At 29.5% G+C, this 9,691-nt stretch overlaps 1 non-coding gene across 1 annotated transcript; it reads right to left on the bottom strand.

Annotated features, from left to right (window-relative positions):
• Positions 1 to 249: 249 nt before the first annotated feature.
• TRNAV-UAC lies at positions 250 to 322 on the bottom strand. The gene has a single exon. It is a non-coding gene; the product is annotated as a tRNA-Val (tRNA).
• Positions 323 to 9,691: the final 9,369 nt, after the last annotated feature.

Genomic DNA, 9,691 nt, shown 5'->3' with positions numbered 1-9,691 from the left:
CAGTAAAAACAAACTAGTGAAGTATACAAAATAGTTTCACGATTAAGAAGTTTCATCATTATTATTTAATCACTTCCTTATTATCTGATGTAAGTTATTATATATTTTGGTATATAAAACTTAGTTTCAAATTCGTTTATTAAGTTAGTTCCATGTATATTAAATTAGTTTCTATATGGTCGCACCTATTAGTTAACCAAAAATAGAAAAAAATGAATGAAATTTCCATAAAATAAAATAATAGAAAAGTGCTGCTGCCCGGGATCGAACCGGAGACCTTTTGCGTGTAAAGCAAACGTGATAACCACTACACCACAGCAACTGAGTTGTAACTTACGCATTTCAAAACCTTTTGAAGAGTGTCTCAAAGAAAGAAATATTTGCATTTTGGTGTTAGAAAACAAGGAATTGCGAGTATTAAACTATTATTTTTTCGTACTTGGGAAGGTTAATTGAACTTTTTTCATTACTTGTAATCATATATAGTTGTTATGTGATAAATATAATTATCATCTCAAAGTTATATGTATTATATTTATAGTTAAACCAACTGGGGTGTCCCAGTTGGCCAGCCTCACCCCTACTCTTCATAGAGACCCGGGTTCGAGTCCAGGCACGAGGACAATCGGCCACCTTCTTCCCAGAAGGAAACGGACTCAGCTCGGGATGGGGTATTCACCGCCAGGCAGCTATGGGGCTGAGCTAGCTTGTGGAGTGGGATCATTCCAGCGGTTGGGAGGACCGTGCAATATCTCCCCCCCCCCCCTATTATATTTATAGTTAACTTTTAAGTAAAATAGTATTTTTAACATTCACAGTTTGTGTTTAAACTTTAAAAGGATGAAAAGTATTATCATTTAAAGTTATATGTAATATTTGTGCTAATTACATTAATTATTTAAGTAAAATAGTCTTTTTAGCATTCATAGTTTGTGTATATTCTTTAAAAGGATGAAAAGTATTATATAAAGTTTGTATTATTTCATACAATCAGAAAACTAAAAACTAAAATTGCCATGTTGACTTTTTATATGTTAAAATAATGCACATGATACTATTGCTTTAAATTATTCCATATATAAATTAGCAAGTTTTTGGTGCATAATCACTTGTACCTTATGTTTGAGGAATTTTTCAGAAAAAAAGTTGATTTTTCATTTTTTTTTTCTTTTACATTTTAACCCATTTGAAATTTTTACTTTTAACTCAAACTTTTTCATCTTTTGTAATTTAACACAACACTTTATTATTTACAACTTTGGTCCCCCATACTTTTTATCTTTCGCAAGTTTTTTGTTTTACGTTTCGTTCTAAATTTTACGAGTTAACATGTCGTAGCGTGCATGTGAGGTTCAACGTTTTGCTCTATTTTTTCATATTTGACAGACCTATCACAACACGTCCATTTTTTCCCTTTTGAAAACTTCCCCGCAATGGGCGGGTCCTAGATTGACTAAGTTATTATTTTGTACGTTTTACGTTTCTAGTTAATTTCTTCGCATTAAGACACTGTAACGGGTGTGCGTCGTTCAGCGATTTTAGTCTCTTTTTCGTTCAGTGTAATCTTTACCATTTTATCTATTTTATTTTTACGATGTTGAGAGTCGATGTCGTTGTGGCATTGGTGCTACTTGGCACGGTTTTACGAACGTTTTTAACCTATTAAATTTTTTACTAATATTTTGTTTCGGTTTACCCATATACTTCCTTTACTTCAAAACTATTTTTTACATGCATATTTTATGTACGGGTATGTATAAATATGATTTGTTTTACATTCCGACGTAAACTTCTTTTGTAGACGAGTCGGGTCAAATATAATACGTTTTCGTTTAAGAAACCATTTTTACGTGCATATTTTTATGTACGTTTTGGTATAAATTTAAGTTGTTCTACGTTTCGATGTAAACTTTTTTGGGAAATGATTCAGGTCAAATATAATGTGTTTTCGTGTTTATTTTATGAATGTCTCGTAAAGTTTTTTTTCGAACCAAGTGGAGTCAAATTATGGTTTCTTTTTCTCTCATTTTTCCGAAAGCTCTTATTTATCCCTTTCGATTACATGTGCATATTTTCCTTCATACCCGTTATGTTTTCTATGTATGAGTTGGGCCACATATAATACGTTATGATTGTTTGATATGAATTCCATTAACTTTACGTTTGATCCAATCACAATGCTTATACAGGTTACACTAAGTTCAACTGGATACGTCGAAATGTATGTTTTCATATGGTTAATGCTTCATATAACGTTTGGACTAATCCATTCAATGTTTACGATGTACCCGCGCCGCAACGCGGGCGGGTGTTAACCCTAGTTAAAATTTGTTTTGTAACTAACTAGTAACGGAGCCCACATTTAGTAACGGGGTTGTAGGAGAGTGCTAGCAAGAATGCATTTGTTATATGATATATTGATGGGTTATTATAGACCGTAGAAGTTTTCATTTAAACGGCGGTAAAAATTAGCTATCAACATGATTATAAATATTTCTAAAGTTAAAAGTTAGCTTTTAACTATAGTAAATTAAATAAAAATAATTATTTGTTACCTTATATATTGAAGGGTTAACATACACCATGTGTGCTTTAATTTAAATAACAATAAAAATAAGAAAGCAACATGATTAAGTAAATATGTCTAGAGTTATAAGTTAACTTAAATTATAATAAGTAGAATAAAACTTATAAAAAAAGATAAAAGAACAAATATTTGTTAAAAAGAGAAAAAATGAACTTTCTTAAACTTCAGGGGCCGTATGACAACTCTATTAAAGTTCGGGGATCGAATGCAAATTGTTTATAGAAAAGAATTATTATTAAACTTACGTATAATAATCTATTAATGTTCAGGGGTATAAACGTAAATCATTTATTAAAATAAATTATTAGAATTCGGGGTCGTATAATAACTTTACAGAAAATCGCGGTAAAAAAAACTTAAACTAATTAAAGAAGGAAAAACAATAATAGTGTTACCCTATAAATTGAAGTCAAAAAGACTAATTAAATATATTATTAGTGTTCATGATTCAAATTGTTGTTATATAGAATTTCATATCTTTATCTACTATTCAATTATTTAAGTTGTTTTGCACTAGCAAAGTTTTAAACCAAAAATCTGCAAGAGATAAAAGAGAATTTTAATTAGTGTGTTGTAGTTTTTGTTTTGATATGTTATGTTGTGTTGTGTTGTGGGTGTATACGCACATTTATTTTTATATTATTTACGATGTCATCTAGTTTTTAAATTCGATTCGATGAACGAATTTATAAAGCAGCCAGTTGATGTCCGGTCTAGTTCCGAAAGCATTAGTTAATTGATTATATTTGAACTCTTAAACTCCTCATCAGTAACTTTTGTTTTTTAAGTAGGTCATATAAAAAAATTTAGGAAAATTGGTATTTAATAAATTAACCTTTAACCAGTTGGTAAATAATAATCCAACCTACAGAATTGGTATATAATAATCCTATCTATCAACCTGTTGGTACTCAATAAACTTCCGTTAATTTTTTTTTAACTGAAGTTAGTTTTTAAGTTTTATTTATTACACAAACAGTCCCTATAGTTGTAATTTACTAGTTTTAACTATTTTATAAACCTCAAATCGAGGAAAAGGAGGATTTTCGAGTAGTTTTTTTGTTTCATAAAATAGTTAAAACTAGTAAATTACAACTACAGGGACTGTTTGTGTAATAAATAAAACTTAAAAACTAACTTTAGTTAAAAAAAAATTAACAGAAGTTCATTGAGTACCAACATGTTGATAGGTAGGATTATTATATACCAATTCTGTAGGTTGGATTATTATTTACCAACTAGTTAAAGGTTGGTTAATTAAATACCAATTTTCCAAAAATTTAATCACCACTTTAACCATTTTTATAATATAGTCATCCATTATGAAAAGAATTTTATATTGTATAAGTTGTCAGGATACTTAAAAGAATTATTAAGTAATAATGAGTCTCATAAATGTTATATTTAAGTTAGTTATATATATTTTAATACAGAGTTTATTAATATTCATAAGTACAGTTGTAAGAGATGGTAAATTCACAAAGGATATTGAATGAGTGGTGGGATCATATAAATGTATAAGTTGTCAGATTCTTCCACTGTAATTAAACTGACCCTCTTTTCTAAGAACTTTAGATAATAATAGACAAATATGTCTTTTTTTTTTTAAGTGAGCTTCATTAAACAAAACCGTAAAAACCACCTACTTTCCAAGGTGGAAAGGAGGGGTCGCAAACCCACTTACATCAAACACAAATTACACCATGATTTCCAATCCATCCTTTTACTATCATGCCTATTGCTATACCATAAAAAAGAGAGAGCCTTTACATCCGCGACTACCTCCACAACCTTGGCGTCTTTATTCTAAAAAACCCGTTCATTTCTAGCTTTCCACAACCTCCAACAACAAACTATCATCACCCCTCTCACAATCTCTTTACGAATTGGCGACAGACCTTGAACTTTATGCAACTACATGACATCCATCAAGCTAAAAGCAAAAAAATTCAGAATGCCACACCATCTCACCACACTATCCTACACCCCCATTGAAAATCCACATCCTGAGAATAAATGATCCACCCTTTCGTCGCCTTCTTCACAAAATATTGTTGATTGTTGGTTAACACTAAAACGACACATTTTATAATAATATCCCTAAGTTAAATAAAGAAATTTTACTAAAACGGTGTTTCAACAAAAGCAACATATATGTTTTTTTTTTTTTTTTTTTTTTGTGTTTTTAACTTTTCATTGCAATTGTTAATTCTGTATTGAATTTTTTTTTCCGAACGACGGCTATTTTATATAAAATAGAAAATCGGTTATTTGCGTTATATTTATAAATTATGAAATTTTTATTAATGATATTATAGGTAAATTCCATATTAACAGTTCATAAAGGAGATACCAAAGTATTGAAGTAATGTCGAATTTCAAATATTATCCGTAAATATATTGGTTGTGGATGGTTGTAGAACTCCGTATATATGCTTGTAAGCAATCAAACCCACAAAATATTATCCGTAAATATATTAATGGTAGATGATTGTAGAACTCCGTAACCGTATATATGCATGTACGCAATCAAACCCACAAAATTTCACAACACCCATCCTTCACCAAATCATATGTGCATGTAAGCTCCTATATAAACTGAACCATATTAGTTTATGTAAGCTCAGTGGCGAAACCAGAAACTTTTGATCGAGGGGTCAAAATGTATATTTACATATGCTAGTACGGGTTTAGGATCAAATACAAATCTTACTCTATGTAAAAAATGTGAGTATCAAAATGTTATTTGAAAATAACTAAGTGCTTTATTAGTAGTAGCATAAATTAAGATTGTGAAAAAAAGGTGAGAATCAAAATGTTATTTGAAAATAACTAAGTGCTTTCTTAATAGTAGCATAAATTAACATTGTGAAAAATTTATAATAGAACTGAGTTATTTACAAAAAAGACTTTTTTCTCACAGTTTTTATAAAAGAAAATATTTTCTCAAAGTTTTTATAAAAGAAGAAAATATTATTTGTACCGAACATATCTATTTTGCACATGAGAAAAATAAAAAATATTAAAGAACGATAAATCTAAAATCTTGACAAATTAAAACTAAAATATAATAAACTGAACAAAAAACAAGTTAAAACTAAAGTACTTAACACTTACGTTAGTTTTTTAGTTATTATTTTTTTATTATATCTAAAAACAATTTAAAAGATTTGCAGAGAAAAGGTGGAATACATTTATCGCTCTTTGACTCAAAAGATTTTTTTTAAATGTAATGACTAAAATGCCCTTCTTCAAATTATCCGTACATCTTCTCCACACGATTCCATTCTTATTTCTTGCTCCTGCAACTCCATAACTGTCGACCAGATTTGAAAAAAAAAAAATCCGATGACCTCTTTTTTCACTTTCTTCTATTTTCGTTGTAACCACTCTTCAACTAACAATTCTGAGGGGTCAAAGTACAAAAAAACCATCGGATGAAGGATCAAAACGCACATGACGGGTCGGCGGCCGGAGGGTCAATGGACCCTCCTGACCTCCCTATAGTTCCGCCCCTGTGTAAGCTCCTAGACAAACCGAACAATATTAGTTGCATTGTATATTTAATCAATATTTATTATGTATTAATAAATGGTATTAATAATGATAGGTGTATAGAGTCAATTCGAAGCCGCATCAACTTGTGTTTGAGAGAGGGACTTGATTTTATGTTAGATTGAGTGGATCTAACTATAGGAACCATATATTTTGCGTGTTATTTAATTTAATTGCACCTTTTTAATTCCCATTATTTAATATACTTTCCTTTTTGTTATTTTCTATTACTACTTAAATTTAATTTTATTATATTATGACTTTTTAATAAATAGTGTTTTATGTAAATACTTATTGCCACCTGCTTATATTCTAATATAAACTGGCAGAATTTCTTCGCGTATTGTGGTGAGAATTTAGTCGGCGATTCATTACAGTATCAGTAAAGCATCGACATTTGGTATAACAATCGAAAGACAAAAACCAAAAAGAAAAATAAAATCATGTCATACCCAAGAAGATATTGATATGAGGGGGGGGGGGGGGATAGTGCACGGTCCTCCCAACCGCCGGAGTGATCCCACTCCGGGAGCCGCTACCCGACCAAGCTAGCTCCGCGGTGAATTCCCCATGTCGAGTTCTTACCCTGGGCGACATATGCCACTCCCAAGACTCGAACCCGGTACCAATACTGGTAACGAATTTGTTCGGTCGAAATCGACATGGTGCCGATATTGTTGGACGGTATCAGTTGAGCTCATCATAGTACCGGTATCGGTTTAGTTTGTCAATGTAACAAAAAAATCAATTATATTTGACACGTTTGATTTTGAACACAACTTTTCTTGAAACATAAATAAAACTAAGTACGTTGCAAACGGTACATTTGAAATTTCATAAAACATTATATTATATTATTAAAATAAGCCAAAGGTAAACTAAGTCAACTTATATAAGAAACTAAAAGTAAATGTGAGATAGTTTTGATAACATGTACTCTTCTACTTCAAATACATGTGCGTTACCACTCACAAACCAGTTTCGAAAAAAGGTTCATATCGAGACGTAGATAAAAATAAACAGGTCGCAACAACATACTTAAATTTTTAGAAAATATTATATTTTAAAAATTATAAGATAAAAGCGAAATATGTTTCAAGCTAAATATTATAATAATCTATTAATCAAATCAAAAGGTTTAAAAACAATATGCTAGTTTTCAAACTTCTTTCTTTTTGTAATATATATAATTAGGTTAGTTCCCTATATGTTACACGGGTTGAACAATTTAAACTATATAATAAATATTTCTTGTAAAACAAAGACAGCCAAATTAGTAGATTGATTTAAGTGGGAAAACATAATTAGAGAGTGCCTAAGGAAGTGTCATGTGTCCCCAAATAGGTTTCTTTTACTATATATATATATAATAAATATTTCTTGTAAAACAAAGACAGCCAAATTAGTAGATTGATTTATGTGTACAGTAATTCATAGGTGTACATCAACATTCAATACAAAGAAAATTATGAGATATCACAAAAACAGACGATATACACATGTGTACATCGCATTAAAAAGAGGGCATAATCAGTGATACACATGTGTACATCGCATTTAAACAAATAATTATTTTAATAATTGAATTAAGTTACATCTTTCCTAATCCTTGATTTGATTTGTGAGAGATTTATGCAATCAATTTAATAGGATAATTGATTACTTGATCTGTGAGAGATTTATGCAATCAATTTAAGATTGAAATTACACATATACCCTTTTTGTATTTAATTAAATGGAAAAAATTAACTAAATAATTACCATCATGCTACTCACTTTAATCTCAAGATCATAAAAATCAAGGGTCCAGATCAGTTCACGCAGTTCACTCTTGGGATTTTGTTCACGTTTGAACCTAATCCTATATATATATATATATATATATATATATATATATATATAATGTAAGTATCTATAGAAAACCCACTTTAATTTAGTAAACCCGGGAAACTCAAAGCTCCCGATGTTTTTTTTTCTTGAAAAAATTTACACATGTTATATACATGTTTTTAAGGGTTTTGGTTAAAAAAAATCAAAAAAGCGTCAAGTAGATATTTTTAAAAAAAATAAACAAGTTTTGGTGTAACACATGTTACAAATATGTCAGATGAATGTAACATGTGTTACACCAAAACTTGTTTATTTTTTTTTAAATATCTACTCGGCGCTTTTTTGATTTTTTTTGCCCAAAACCCTTAAAAACATGTATATAACATGTGTAAATTTTTTCAAGAAAAAAAAAACATCGGGAGCTTTGAGTTTCCCGGGTTTTCTAAATTAAAGTGGGTTTTCTATACATCCTTCCCCTATATATATATATATATATATATATATATATATATATATATATATATAACTAACTTATTAATTGACTTTAATTAGTTAAGAGTTTCTGTATTTTTTATAACTAATAATAATATCGGTTCTATGGGTGGGGTTCGGCTACAAAGTCCATTTTTCCTACAAAGTGTACAAAGTCATAAAACACCACCATTTCAGCCATAAAACACACTCAAAACCCATAAATAACATAGTGAAGATCACTAAAACACAATATTCAAACCCTAACAGTAATAAAAACTTCGAACACACCAGCATAGAACTATGAATATAAAACACAACATGATAATCAACATAAAACACACTAATGTTAGTCAATCGAAAATCAAAGCCTTGTCATCGAAAACACAACACAAAACCCACAAATATGGCGTTTTAGTAATCTTCACTTTATTATTTGTGGGTTTTGAGTTTGATTTATGGCTAAAATTGTGGTGTTTTATGACTTTGTATACTTTGTAGGAAAAACGGACTTTGTAGCCAACTCCCACCCTCGGTTCTATATTTAATAGTCAAATTATTATTGATCATGTATTCAACTTGATAAACATACATAATCATATAGTAACAAATTCAATAAATCAAAAACTATAAGTGTCTTATCCATCTTAAAGTAATTAACCAACAAAAAAATAAGGTATTAAACTCCAATGAATCCAATCTATAAAACAACATAATTTGTATGATTTTGAAGTTGTTTAGAATTTTAATATGAGTTGTATGAGGATATTGGTGGCTAATTCCGTAAACGAATTTTAAACTTCTTATGCTTTGAGATCATAGTTATCCATTTGGATATTAAATTTGGATATAGATTATGACTTTTATAAGGAAACGACTAAATTTAAAATTAAATTAATTAATAATTATTTACAATTAAGATGTTCTAGAATAATGACAAGTGTCCCTTTATTGGTTTCTTTTATTATATAGTATAGACTAGGTTATCACCCGCGAACTTCGCGGGTTGGACAATTTAAATTATGTAAACAATGGTTGAACAATGTACATAGGCTTTACCATTTAATTTTATAATATCTTTTATATTATATCATATTATATTATATTGGTAGAGACCTATAACGGCATACGTAATGAAGATGAGTCCGGACTCAAAATTAAAATATAACTAATTTGAGTAGAAATAAAGATAACATGCTCATTTAGAAAACAGATTCTTTGCTTCATGCGAATCATAACTTTGGGGGA

The sequence above is a fragment of the Helianthus annuus genome, chromosome 4, assembly GCF_002127325.2.
Source record: "Helianthus annuus cultivar XRQ/B chromosome 4, HanXRQr2.0-SUNRISE, whole genome shotgun sequence".
In the NCBI taxonomy this organism is placed as follows: Eukaryota; Viridiplantae; Streptophyta; class Magnoliopsida; order Asterales; family Asteraceae; genus Helianthus; species Helianthus annuus.
Note: the sequence above shows the minus strand (reverse complement) of the source record. Positions and strands in the feature narration are given on the sequence as shown.